Genomic DNA, 12,667 nt, shown 5'->3' on the forward strand with positions numbered 1-12,667 from the left:
CATAGCTAGAATATCCAGATCACAATCAGATAGTACGTACAACATTCATAGCTAATTTATCAGACTATGTACATAATGTTGTTGATATGACTTCACTGTCTATATATTGTATTGTACTGCTTTGTGTGCAGAACATATTCTGTATATACTGATGCACTCTCAAAACACTGACTATTGAGGATCAATTCTACATCCTATTTGTTTAATATGGGTTTACTAATACACATTTAATGTGTTACTGCATCCCCTCTGTTACTATGATGCATGCTACCATGATGTGCTGTCCCCTGGCTCAGAACATAAATCCATATGTAACATTAAATGTATACATTTTTTATTTTTTGGGGGATTATGAAAACATATGAAGAACACAACAAATGTTAACCTTTCATGTTAAGCGGATTTTATGAGTACAAAATACACTATATACAGTGCCTTGCGAAAGTATTCGGCCCCCTTGAACTTTGCGACCTTTTGCCACATTTCAGGCTTCAAACATAAAGATATAAAACTGTATTTTTTTGTGAAGAATCAACAACAAGTGGGACACAATCATGAAGTGGAACGACATTTATTGGATATTTCAAACTTTTTTAACAAATCAAAAACTGAAAAATTGGGCGTGCAAAATTATTCAGCCCCCTTAAGTTAATACTTTGTAGCGCCACCTTTTGCTGCGATTACAGCTGTAAGTCGCTTGGGGTATGTCTCTATCAGTTTTGCACATCGAGAGACTGAATTTTTTTCCCATTCCTCCTTGCAAAACAGCTCGAGCTCAGTGAGGTTGGATGGAGAGCATTTGTGAACAGCAGTTTTCAGTTCTTTCCACAGATTCTCGATTGGATTCAGGTCTGGACTTTGACTTGGCCATTCTAACACCTGGATATGTTTATTTTTGAACCATTCCATTGTAGATTTTGCTTTATGTTTTGGATCATTGTCTTGTTGGAAGACAAATCTCCGTCCCAGTCTCAGGTCTTTTGCAGACTCCATCAGGTTTTCTTCCAGAATGGTCCTGTATTTGGCTCCATCCATCTTCCCATCAATTTTAACCATCTTCCCTGTCCCTGCTGAAGAAAAGCAGGCCCTAACCATGATGCTGCCACCACCATGTTTGACAGTGGGGATGGTGTGTTCAGTGTGATGAGCTGTGTTGCTTTTACGCCAAACATAACGTTTTGCATTGTTGCCAAAAAGTTCAATTTTGGTTTCATCTGACCAGAGCACCTTCTTCCACATGTTTGGTGTGTCTCCCAGGTGGCTTGTGGCAAACTTTAACCGACACTTTTTATGTATATCTTTAAGAAATGGCTTTCTTCTTGCCACTCTCCCATAAAGGCCAGATTTGTGCAATATACGACTGATTGTTGTCCTATGGACAGAGTATCCCACCTCAGCTGTAGATCTCTGCAGTTCATCCAGAGTGATCATGGGCCTCTTGGCTGCATCTCTGATCAGTCTTCTCCTTGTATGAGCTGAAAGTTTAGAGGGACGGCCAGGTCTTGGTAGATTTGCAGTGGTCTGATACTCCTTTCAATATTATCGCTTGCACAGTGCTCCTTGGGATGTTTAAAGCTTGGGAAATATTTTTGTATCCAAATCCGGCTTTAAACTTCTTCACAACAGTATCTCGGACCTGCCTGGTGTGTTCCTTGTTCTTCATGATGCTCTCTGCACTTTTAACGGACCTCTGAGACTATCACAGTGCAGGTGCATTTATACGGAGACTTGATTACACACAGGTGGATTGTATTTATCATCATTAGTCATTTAGGTCAACATTGGATCATTCAGAGATCCTCACTGAACTTCTGGAGAGAGTTTGCTGCACTGAAAGTAAAGGGGCTGAATAATTTTGCACGCCCAATTTTTCAGTTTTTGATTTGTTAAAAAAGTTTGAAATATCCAATAAATGTCGTTACACTTCATGATTGTGTCCCACTTGTTGTTGATTCTTCACAAAAAAATACAGTTTTATATCTTTATGTTTGAAGCCTGAAATGTGGCAAAATGTCGCAAAGTTCAAGGGGGCCGAATACTTTCGCAAGGCACTGTATACACACAAGTATATGGACACACCTTCAAATTAGTGGATCGGGCTATTTCAGCCACACCCGTTGCTGACAGGTGTATAAAATTGAGCACACAGCCATGAAGAGCTCAGTGACTTTCAATGTGGCACCGTCATAGGCTGCCACCTTTCCAACAAGTCAGTTTGTCAAAGTTCTGCCCTGCTAGAGCTGCCCCAGTCAACTGTAAGTACTGTTATTTTGAAGTGGAAATGTCTAGGAGCAACAACAGCTCAGCCGCAAAGTGGTAGGCCACACAAGCTCACAGATCGGGACCACCGAGTACTGAAGCGCGTAGCGCATAAAAATCATCTGTCCTCGGTTGCAACACTCACTACCAAGTTACTTCCAGAGGCAAGTAACTGTTCGTCAGAGCTTCATGAAATGGGTTTCCAAGTCTGAGCAGCCGCACACAAGCCTAAGATTACCATGCACAATGCCAAGCGGTGGCTGGAGTGGTGTAAAGCTCCTCACCGTTGGTCTCTGGGGCAGTGGAAACGTGTTCTCGGTAGTGATTAATCACGCTACACCATCTGGCAGTCCGACGGACGAATCTGGGTTTGGCGGATGCCGGGGGAATGCTACCTACCCCAATGCATAGTGCCTACTGTAAAGTTTGGTGGAAGAGGAATAATGGTATGGGGCTGTCTTTCATGGCTTGGGCTACAGTAGGCTTCTTAGTTCCACTGAAGGGAAATCTTAACTCTACAGCATAAAATGACATTCTAGATGATTCTGTGGCAAGAGTTTGAGGAAAACCCTTTCCTGTTTCTGCATGACAATGCTCCCTTGCACAAAGCGAGATCCAATCAGAAATCGTTTGTTATGATCGGTGTGGAAGAACTTGACTGGCCTGCACAGAGCCCTGATCTCAACCCCATCGAACACCTTTGGAATGAATTGGAATGCAAACTGCGAGCCAGGCCTAATCGCCTAACATCAGTGCCCGACCTCACTAATGCTCTTGTGGCTGAATGGAAGCAAGTCCCTGCAGCAATGTTCCAACATCTAGTGGAAACTATTCCCAGAATAGTGGAGGTTGTTATAGAAGCTTAGGGGGACCAACTCCATATTAATGACCATGATTTTGGAATGAGAGGTTTGACTATCAGGTGTCCACATACTTTTGGTCTTGTAGTGTATGTTGGAGGAAGTTAGCAAAAGAAAATAAATAATTGGTGTCATTTTAGGCCTTGTGCGAAAAGTTTATCACCATGATGTATGGGAGAGGCACTTCATGAAGGATAAGTTCCATGCATTTAAATGGTAACTTAAGGCCACTTGATTGGCGCCAGGGCGTGTCTCCAAGGCCATGCTGTGGGATGGTTGAATGCTGGTGTGGCTGGGAGTCGTCTTGCAGTTCCGCTCCCTACACAGATTACAGACTTGTCGTATGCTAGTCCCCGTCTACTTCACTCCAGACTGAAAGAAGATCACAAGTCGCTCTTCCATAGATGGGGGAAATAATTGGGAAATTATTCGGCAGCCTTCATATCTTAACATCCCATTTAATGTTTGAACGGGGATTTCTGAATATTTTAGTTCATAAATAATGCATCAATTTAATGGAGCAAGAAAACAAATAACTAACAGCTGCCTGAGTCCTTTGGGCCGAAATGAACTTATTACGCAGGCAGCTCTATCGCGCCAAAACACACAATTCAATCTGTTTTGCAACAGCTCTACTCACTGCCTCGGATGCACATCACAGAGCAGAATAATATTGCTTTTATTGGAATGTTTTAGATGAGTATACTGAAAAACAGCAGAACATGCTCTATCTTCTGATACAGTGATATCCCAAAGCATACCCTGACCTTGTGTTAATCCACAGTTCATATCCTATTATATGACTAAAAGGCACAGGGAGGGATATTCAGTACAGATATCTCCACTAGATTAGTTATTGTCGAAATGGGACCTGTGACTGGCTGCCAAAAATGTTACAAGTTTAATCATCTCTGAACCTGAAACTGACCTGGATTTGTTGCATTGCGTCGGTGGGGATCGAGGAGAGTTGCGTGAGAGATGCCTACCCTCTCTGGTCACAATATTTATTTGAGAGATCAATCTGTTTGCCACCTGAATCTCCCAAATCCATTGACCCACTGCAGATGCTGTCAGGCCTCTGTGCTTGAGTCCCATTGCTCTTCATCGCCCCATACTGGGATTTAGAGAGGGGAGACGAGTGAAGGGCCTGAGCCGAGTGTTTTAAGGCCATGTGGAACCAGGTCTGAATTGGCTTGGCTCAGAGATGAGTGATTCTTCCTTGGGGAAATCCCTGCTCCACTTCACTCCTCCAGGCCCAAGATTGAGTCCAAACCCCAAGGGTTATGGCAGATAATCCTTGTTCTGATTGAAAACGATTCGAGAGGTTAACCCTTTGGGTGGAGATGATCTGACCACCATTCCATTACTGCCTCCTGGACTTGTGTTTGTGTGCGGTCGTAAATGTGTGAGGTGTGTGTGCAATTGTGTTTGTTGGTAGTTCCAGTCCCACAGTCATTGGAACAAGGCTACAGTAAGCGTATTTGCTGCTCTACCTCATAGCCAGTACTCAGAGAGACCATCAGGAAAAAGTACCAACTGTCATATTTGAGTAAAAGTAAATATACCTTAATAGAAATTGACTCAAGAAAAGGTCACCCAGTAAAATTCTAAAAGTAAAATTCTCCTTTCGTAAAAGTCTAAAAGTATTTGGTTTAAAATATACTTACGTATCAAAAGTAAAAGTATAAATAATTTCAAATTCCTTATATTAAGTAAAACAGATGGCACAATGTTCTTGTTTTTTAAATTACGGAAAGCCACGGGCACACTCCAACATTCAGATTGGAAAATTTACAAACTAAGCATGTGTGTTTTAGTAAGTCCTTCAGATCAGAGGCAGTAGGGATGACCAGGGATGTTCGGTTGAATTTGACTATTTTCATGTCCTGCTAAGCATTTCAAATGTAACACATACTTTTGGGTGTCAAGGAAAATGTATGGAGTAAAAAATACAATATTTGATATAAATAGTAAAGTACATATACCCCAAAAAACTACTTAAGTAGTACTTAAAAGTATTTTTACCTAAGTACTTTACACCACTGGAGACCATCCATTCCAGTCTGTCCAAAGTGGCTATCCCTTTTGCTCTTTCCCTCTATGAAAAAGCCCACAGTACAATATCAGCATATACCGAGATCATACACTACAATGTATATTAAACTTTAACTTATTTGATATTCTCTACAAAGCCTTATAGAGTTACTTGTGGAATTAATTTCAATATTTTTGGTGACCGAATTGGATTCTTCTCATATCAGTTTCTTTATAAACACTGTGTATTTCCTTTTGAAAGAAGAAAAAAATTATACCAAGCTTACATTTACCAAGCTCACTCCTCTAGCCTAAACCCGCAAAGACTGTTAGAATCATCAAAATCAAAAAATCTGAAATTAAAATGTCAGAAGCTAATATAAGGGTAGAGAGTCTTAGCGAGTGTTTACATTAGATATGAAGTGAACTCGGAATACCAAATCCACAGACACCTACTGTAATCTATGAAAATGAGCCCACTCTGTTTGTCCTCCTGCTGCATGGTTGGCTGGGAAAATTAGCTCACTGGAAATGACGGTTGCATGGCAGTTCATTTTTCACAAGTAATTTACTTTGCCCCGTAGAATTGTGGGTAACCTAAGGACATTTCAGGCAGCCTTATTTTTTTATCTGCAACAACATTTTTGATTGCTTAGTCCAAAGGAATTAATACTTTGTCAAATTCAGGCCATGGGATGCTAACATTGTGTATTTTGAAAAGTGCTATTTTAGTGATGAGTTTGTGCTGTGCTTTAAGGGAGGTACAGGAAGTCTCCGGCAGCAGTCTATTTAGCTGATAGCCTGTTGGCTGTTCCACACTAAATAGATTGTAAATGTGGGATATGTGAAGGTAGTAGATGAAGAGTGGAGCTGTAAAACATCACAAATGAGATGATGATGAGTTGACTTTGAGGAAGTCACACAGACAGCTCTATCAAGTCTCCCTTAATGTCCCCCCTTTTCTACGTGATCTCAGGCAAAACATTTATTTAATCAACCTCCTCATTGACTCTTGTTTCCTTTACCATCCTGATCTCATACTTAGACTGTTTACTGATCCAGCCAGGCTTAAAATAGACTGGCTTTGCCCCTGTTGGTCTGAATTCCTCCTGGTTCCTGGTACTGGCCAACTAGATCGAGCTACATGTGTAAAACAAAATGTCCTAATTTATCTTAATGGAAAAATCCACTCCAACTATCTTTTAGTATTTTTTTCATTAGTCCACTGTAAATATAGTCCACAAAATGTTTGCATGTCAGCAGTCAAGTTTAGCAGATGTAGGACTTTCAAGCAGGCTGTGTTTTTGCCGTTTTTGACTGAATTTCTCTTTTAACAGGAGTAATGATATGTTTGGTTGGTAGATTGTTTGGCTGTGATGCTGGCCTTGCCTCAACAAACCTAGCTGAGAGTTGATTAGTCTGGCTCCTGACCCATGCCTCGGCCCTGCCTGGGTTAGTATTGATCAGAATATCAGCTGTCACAGAGCACCAGTCTTTGTATGTTTGACTGACTAACACACCTCTGCAGGTGGACGGGACAGGGGGAGGGTGTGTGTGTGTGTGTGTGTGTGTGTGTGTGTGTGTGTGTGTGTGTGTGTGTGTGTGTGTGTGTGTGTGTGTGTGTGTCTAACCCCTCTTATCATATTTTATGAAGTTGCCTTGCCTTTGTGTTTGTGGAGATTAGGAGTTGTATGTCTGGCAGCGTGTGGCTTTAAGCCACTTGGCTTTCACTTCATGACCACACTATTCTGATGTTCTCCCCATTATCTGAATATGTTGCCCTCTAATACAATTGCTGTAATAGACCTAATGGAGAAGTATTTCTGTCTTTGATCCTGTTTGTGCTGTTTCAAACAGTCAGCTCAGTTTAAAGAATAATGAAATGTTAGTACTTAAGACAACACCCTGCTAAGCAATTAGTATTCCAATCGCAAATTCAAATACTTGCCTATGAAAGCAAATCATTTTCTGTCTGACACACACACACACACACACACACACACACACACACACACACACACACACACACCACTGATGGGCGCTATCTGATATTATGATCCACAGCTGCATCACATGCCAGTCACATTAATGCCACATAAAGAGCATCAGTGATTCCTATCACATGTGTGTTTAAAGGTGACAGGCAAAAGTCTCCACAAAACTATAACACTTAATAATAATGCTCATGTAGGCTTCATTAAATTAGCCTCCACACACCAAAAAATATGACTATATTTTAGCTGTCATTTCTACTTTTTGGTGAATGTCATTTTCTGTCCATAGAATTCAAGGATGATGTAATTTGAGGGCAAAAGGAAAATAACAATTGCTCACTGCAAGGAACTCAAGCTACAGGCATGGCTTTTATGAGTAATTTTCTGGATCAGAAATGAAACACTGACATGATCTGGGAAATAAACATGTATGTCGATAATGATTATACTCATATGCAGATAATGCAGCCAGGTCACCTGTGATATAAGTCAGTGTTCAATGTTCATCCATGTCTGATGACATGGAAACCAGACACTAGGGACAACAGTGAGCACTGTTACCTTGAAGTAGGTTTTGGTTTTGCTAGGGCATTGTAGACAGGGTTGGCAGATGGGTGTAAGCATGTTCGAATCCAGCGACAGAAAGTTGTTTTTGAGATTTTTGTTTTAAGCCTATCCCAAACCTTAACCCTTACCTTAACCATTTGGAGTTAATGCCTAACCTTAAGATTTCAGAGTTAATGCCTAACCTTAACCCTAACCTAAAAAATATTCAAATAATAAACTTAATCTTTAAACACTTTGAAATTTGATGTTTGGAACAACTTCGTAATTTGAAGTTTGCGAAACATGAAGGAACGTCTAATTATGACATGAGACTGTGAAAGCAAGTAGAGATAATGAGATCCAGTATGATCTAGTTAGTTAGTTAGCTAGCTATAGCTAGACGGTGTATTCCCAATCAATTTGATGAGGCTCCCATTCATACAGCTAAGATTAGTTAAATGTTTTAGTTGATAATACTTGTTGGATGATACAACACATGTACAGTATAATGAATGTTAGCTAGCTAGTTACCTAGCTAATACACTTAGTTTACTTCTTGGGAAACAATATTTCTGCTATCTAGCTAGCCATTTTTGCTGCAGCCAGCAAGCTGTCTAATCAAAATGTGGCTAACTACCACGTTAAAATAATTGAGCTATTACTGGTCAATTGTTACCATATATAGCTAGCTAAACACTTTCGGACAATTGTACTGTGAACACAAGGTTAGCTAGCTGGATAGCTAGCTAGCAAACATTAGCTAGCCCAAGTGTGGCTTAGCTAACCAAGAACATCCATGATCATGATCTCTCCTGGTGAAACTGCTTTGATAAGCATTTTCTCAATCACAAATACTCTTACCACTTTGAGCTGTACATAATTAAAGATCACTTAAATAGTAGTGTCGTTTCAAGTGATTTATTATAGTTAGCTAGAAGGAGAACAGCATCGTGTCTTCTCATTCTGCAGCATAAATCTGACCGACCACCAACTGTCACACTAACCAAGTTTCCGTCAACAGTTTTTACGTGAGTAAGGTCATAACATTTTTTACAAAATATCACGACAGCTGTGATGGAAACAGGAAGTTTCGGTACAATAATTTGGACATGGTGGAATCTTTTTGTGTCGGTAAAATTAATTATGCGGGAAATGGCAGTGAAAACTAATTTTATGTGCAAATTTTGATATAATAATCCAAGTTTATTTTGATATGATGGCTAACGCGGTGATGGTGTGTTCTCCCACTATGACTTGAGAAACAATGTGGTGAAAGTGAACTGTGATCTCGATGCTCTTTTCCAACAAATATCGAGGGTCTTCTGGTGACATGATGATCGAAGCTTCACAGCCTTTTGACAAATATTCTTGCTCTTATCCATAATAATCTCATTATGTAGACTTGCCTACCCGCACAGCCTGACCTCATTATATCTGTGAGCTGTTGTCTAGAGCTCACTAGCCAAGGCCAGGGTAGGCACATTTGCTGTTTAACTTTCAAATAGAGTTGAAAATGGAATCTTATTGAACTTTAGATTTTTATTCGGGAACAGGAAAACTTAAGTACATTTTGTGTGCACTACATCGCCATGCACTGATTTTTATCCACTAAAAGTACATTTGGTGGACACACACCACTGGTGGGAAAATATAGAGTATTCACATGAAAATCTGTCGCCAATTGGATCAAAACCTAGCTCGTTTTGTGAAAAATGAAAACTACTTTGAAATTGCTGGATCAAATGTAAAATAGAGTTCTGATTTTGTTTCACATACTAGAAATGTGTGAAATTGTGCACTAAAATCAGACAATTTAACATGTTCCAAGAATTCCAATAGAGCAAATTGACAGGTAGCCATACCTATTTTAGTGTTATATCAAGGATACAAAATCTACCCTGACCAAAATATTATTGCAGATCATTTTATGATGTATTTAGCTATTGTATTGTTGTAGAAAGGTTTGGAAAAACAGGGACATCTTTGCCTGTCACCTTTTAATGTTGATGGGTTCTGACAAATAATCATGATTTAATCATCTTTTCTAGGAAAGGTATTTTATTCCTGTTGAGATAGATGAGAGCGATTAGATCAGTGACCTTTATCTCGCTGATGGAAGATGTGAAACTCCATATTACTTTACTTTATTTAGACAAGTATTATATTAACTAGACTGCTCTCACATGTAGTGGCCTCCAGTTCTCAGTGTAATAAATATGTACAAATAGGGATTTGTAAAAAAAAAAAAAAAAAAAAGGCACTGACTGCGTAAACATTTCAATGGTGGTTTTGACTAAATTCAACTTCCAGGCAGCCCCTGGTCGGCCTTCAAAATCTATCACTAGGTCTCCTCCCACGCCTTGAAGTCTCACGTGTCTCTGTTTTGTCCCCTATCTAAGCCTTTATGTTCGCTGGGAGGAACAGACAAGCTGTCTGGCCTATGGATTGAGTCGAAAAAAGCTTAAGGCAGAGCGGAGAGAGCTCCAGGGCCATGTTGCACAGCTGGAAGAAACCCAAAAGGAGATTAGTGCTTCCTTAGTCCACACAATCAACGGGCCTGATTAAGAAACAATGTTACAGGCACTTCTCCATTTAGACACACACACACACAATGACGGAGACAAATGGGCCTGGTCAAAAGTACTGCACTACATAGGGAATAGGGTGCCATTTGGGATATAGACTCAGTCAGCCCAGACTCGGCCAGGACAGAATCACTCCATCTAAATAAGCTTGTATGTTTTCACGCAAAGAGAAACACACAGATGACTATATGTATTACATCACATTAAACATATATTGCAAATGTATATTCTGTACTGGACAGATTGACATACATTTAGGTTATATCGGTTAAATAACACACGCATACACAAGATTAAAGACTTACTTTGACTCCTTGTACTCCTTGTACCCACCCGCAATGCACATACAGTGCCGACGTTCAGGTCCTGAACCTCCCCTAGGTTCTTACTGTGGAATGCAGTGTTTGGTTTTCGCCAGGCATAATGGGATACATCCAAAACGTTGACTGAAGTTTGCCAAAAAAGCACCAGGAAGCACCTGGATGATCATCAAGACTCTTGGAAGAATGTTGTATGGACAGATGAGTCAAAAGTATGACTTTTTGGAAGACATGGGTACCATTATTCCTGACAAAAACAAAACAATGTATTCCACAGTAAGAACCTTATACCAATTGTCAAGCATGGTGGTGGTGGTAGTGTGATGGTTTGAGGATGCTTTGCTGCCTCAGGACCTGGACGACTTAGCGTAATAGAGGGAACCATGACTTCTGCTCTGTATCAGAGAATTCTCAAATCAAATCAAATTAAACTTTATTTGTCACATGCGGCGAATGCAAGTGTAGACCTTACTATGAAATGTTAACTTACAAGCCCTTAACCAATATTGCAGTTCAAGAAGAGCTAAGAAAATATTTACCAAATAAAGTTACAAAAAATATTATAATAACAATAATAAGAAAAATAACACAATAACATAGCAATAACGAGGCTATATACAGGTGGTACAGCTACTGAGTCAGTGTGAGGGAGTACAGGCTAGTTGAGGTCATTTGTACATGTAGGTAGATGTGAAGTGACTATGCATAGATAGTAAACAGCGAGTAGCAGCAGTGTACAAAACAAATGGAGGGGGGTCAATGTAAGAGTCCGGTGGCCATTTGATTAATTGTTCAGCAGTCTTATGGTTTGAGAGTAGATGCTGTTAAGGAGCCTTTTGTACTTGGCGCTCTGGTACCACTTGCCGTGCGGTAGCAGAGAAAACAGTCTATGACTTGGGTGACTAGAGTCTCTGACACGTTTATGGGCTTTACTCTGACACCGCCTAGTATATAGGTCCTGGATGGCAGGAAGCTTGGCCCCAGTGATATACATTTGGTAAATCTGACAATAATTCTATCCTGATTCCTGCTTAAAAGCAAAAACTAAAGCAGGAAATACCAGTGACTCAGCGACGCAGATGCTACACTACAGGACTGTTTTACAAGCACAGACTGGAATATATTCCGGGATTCATCCAATGGCATTGAGGAGTATAACACCTCAGTCATCGGCTTCATCAATAAGTTGTCATGTCTTTACTATTTGTGATGACATACTATTTTCACATCGATTACCTAACGTTCAATTATTTGATTAAATTAATTTGGCAATAACTAACTCATTAGGAATGCGGGGCACCACTGAATCATTAGTTTATAGAGAGGGCTATGTCCCGAATCCACTCTTAAAGATCTGAAGATCTTTTATATCAATAGCAGTCAATCATGAATTATTCTTTACCTTCTATCAGTCTCATCTGAAAGTCGTAAAATTCTTGGTTATTTGCTCGAACCCTAATATAAATTATGAATCAGCGATGTACAAATTGGCTTAATTATTGATTTACTAACTAATCAATCAAATCACAGACATACATGAAAATACACAGTAGATATTGTACATTGGGTTGCTACATGATACAAAGAAAACGTCCCTAGCGGACGAAACCGATATGACTGCTTGGTAGACAAAAGAAAAGGGGTGTGCAGTTCAAGAGCGGGAAACTCATAGAGGAATACGAACCTCATAGAAACTGCTAACACTTTACATGAACTCATTCGAAATCGCAATTTATATTTATGCACGTATGTCATTGTTGTTTTCTCTGTTGGAATCCAGTACGTCTGCTGGAGACAAAAGTCTCTGGTTGCGTTTCCCCGAAGATCAAAGTATTTTGTGGATGTTAGAATGGGTACTTCAGAGTACTGTGTTTCGGCAGTTGACTATGTTCTTGTCCCACATTTACGTAATTTCTAACTTCAGACTAGTAATTTGTGTCGTCTGGAATTTCTCACTTATTCAGTAGTGAATCGATAGTCTCAAAGTTGAACCATATCCAGCCAATGGTCCACGTGGGATGGTTTTCTAGTCTTATAGTTTCTACAGGTCTTAACCATTTGAGACATCG

The 12,667-nt window shown here is 39.9% G+C and overlaps 1 protein-coding gene across 1 annotated transcript in view; it reads left to right on the forward strand.

Moving 5' to 3' along the window:
- The window catches only part of si:dkey-1d7.3 (transmembrane protein 132D), a 49,255-nt gene that overhangs the window by 13,632 nt on the left and 22,956 nt on the right, over window positions 1-12,667 (forward strand). The window lies entirely within an intron of this gene.

The sequence above is a fragment of the Oncorhynchus mykiss genome, chromosome Y, assembly GCF_013265735.2.
Source record: "Oncorhynchus mykiss isolate Arlee chromosome Y, USDA_OmykA_1.1, whole genome shotgun sequence".
In the NCBI taxonomy this organism is placed as follows: domain Eukaryota; kingdom Metazoa; phylum Chordata; class Actinopteri; order Salmoniformes; family Salmonidae; genus Oncorhynchus; species Oncorhynchus mykiss.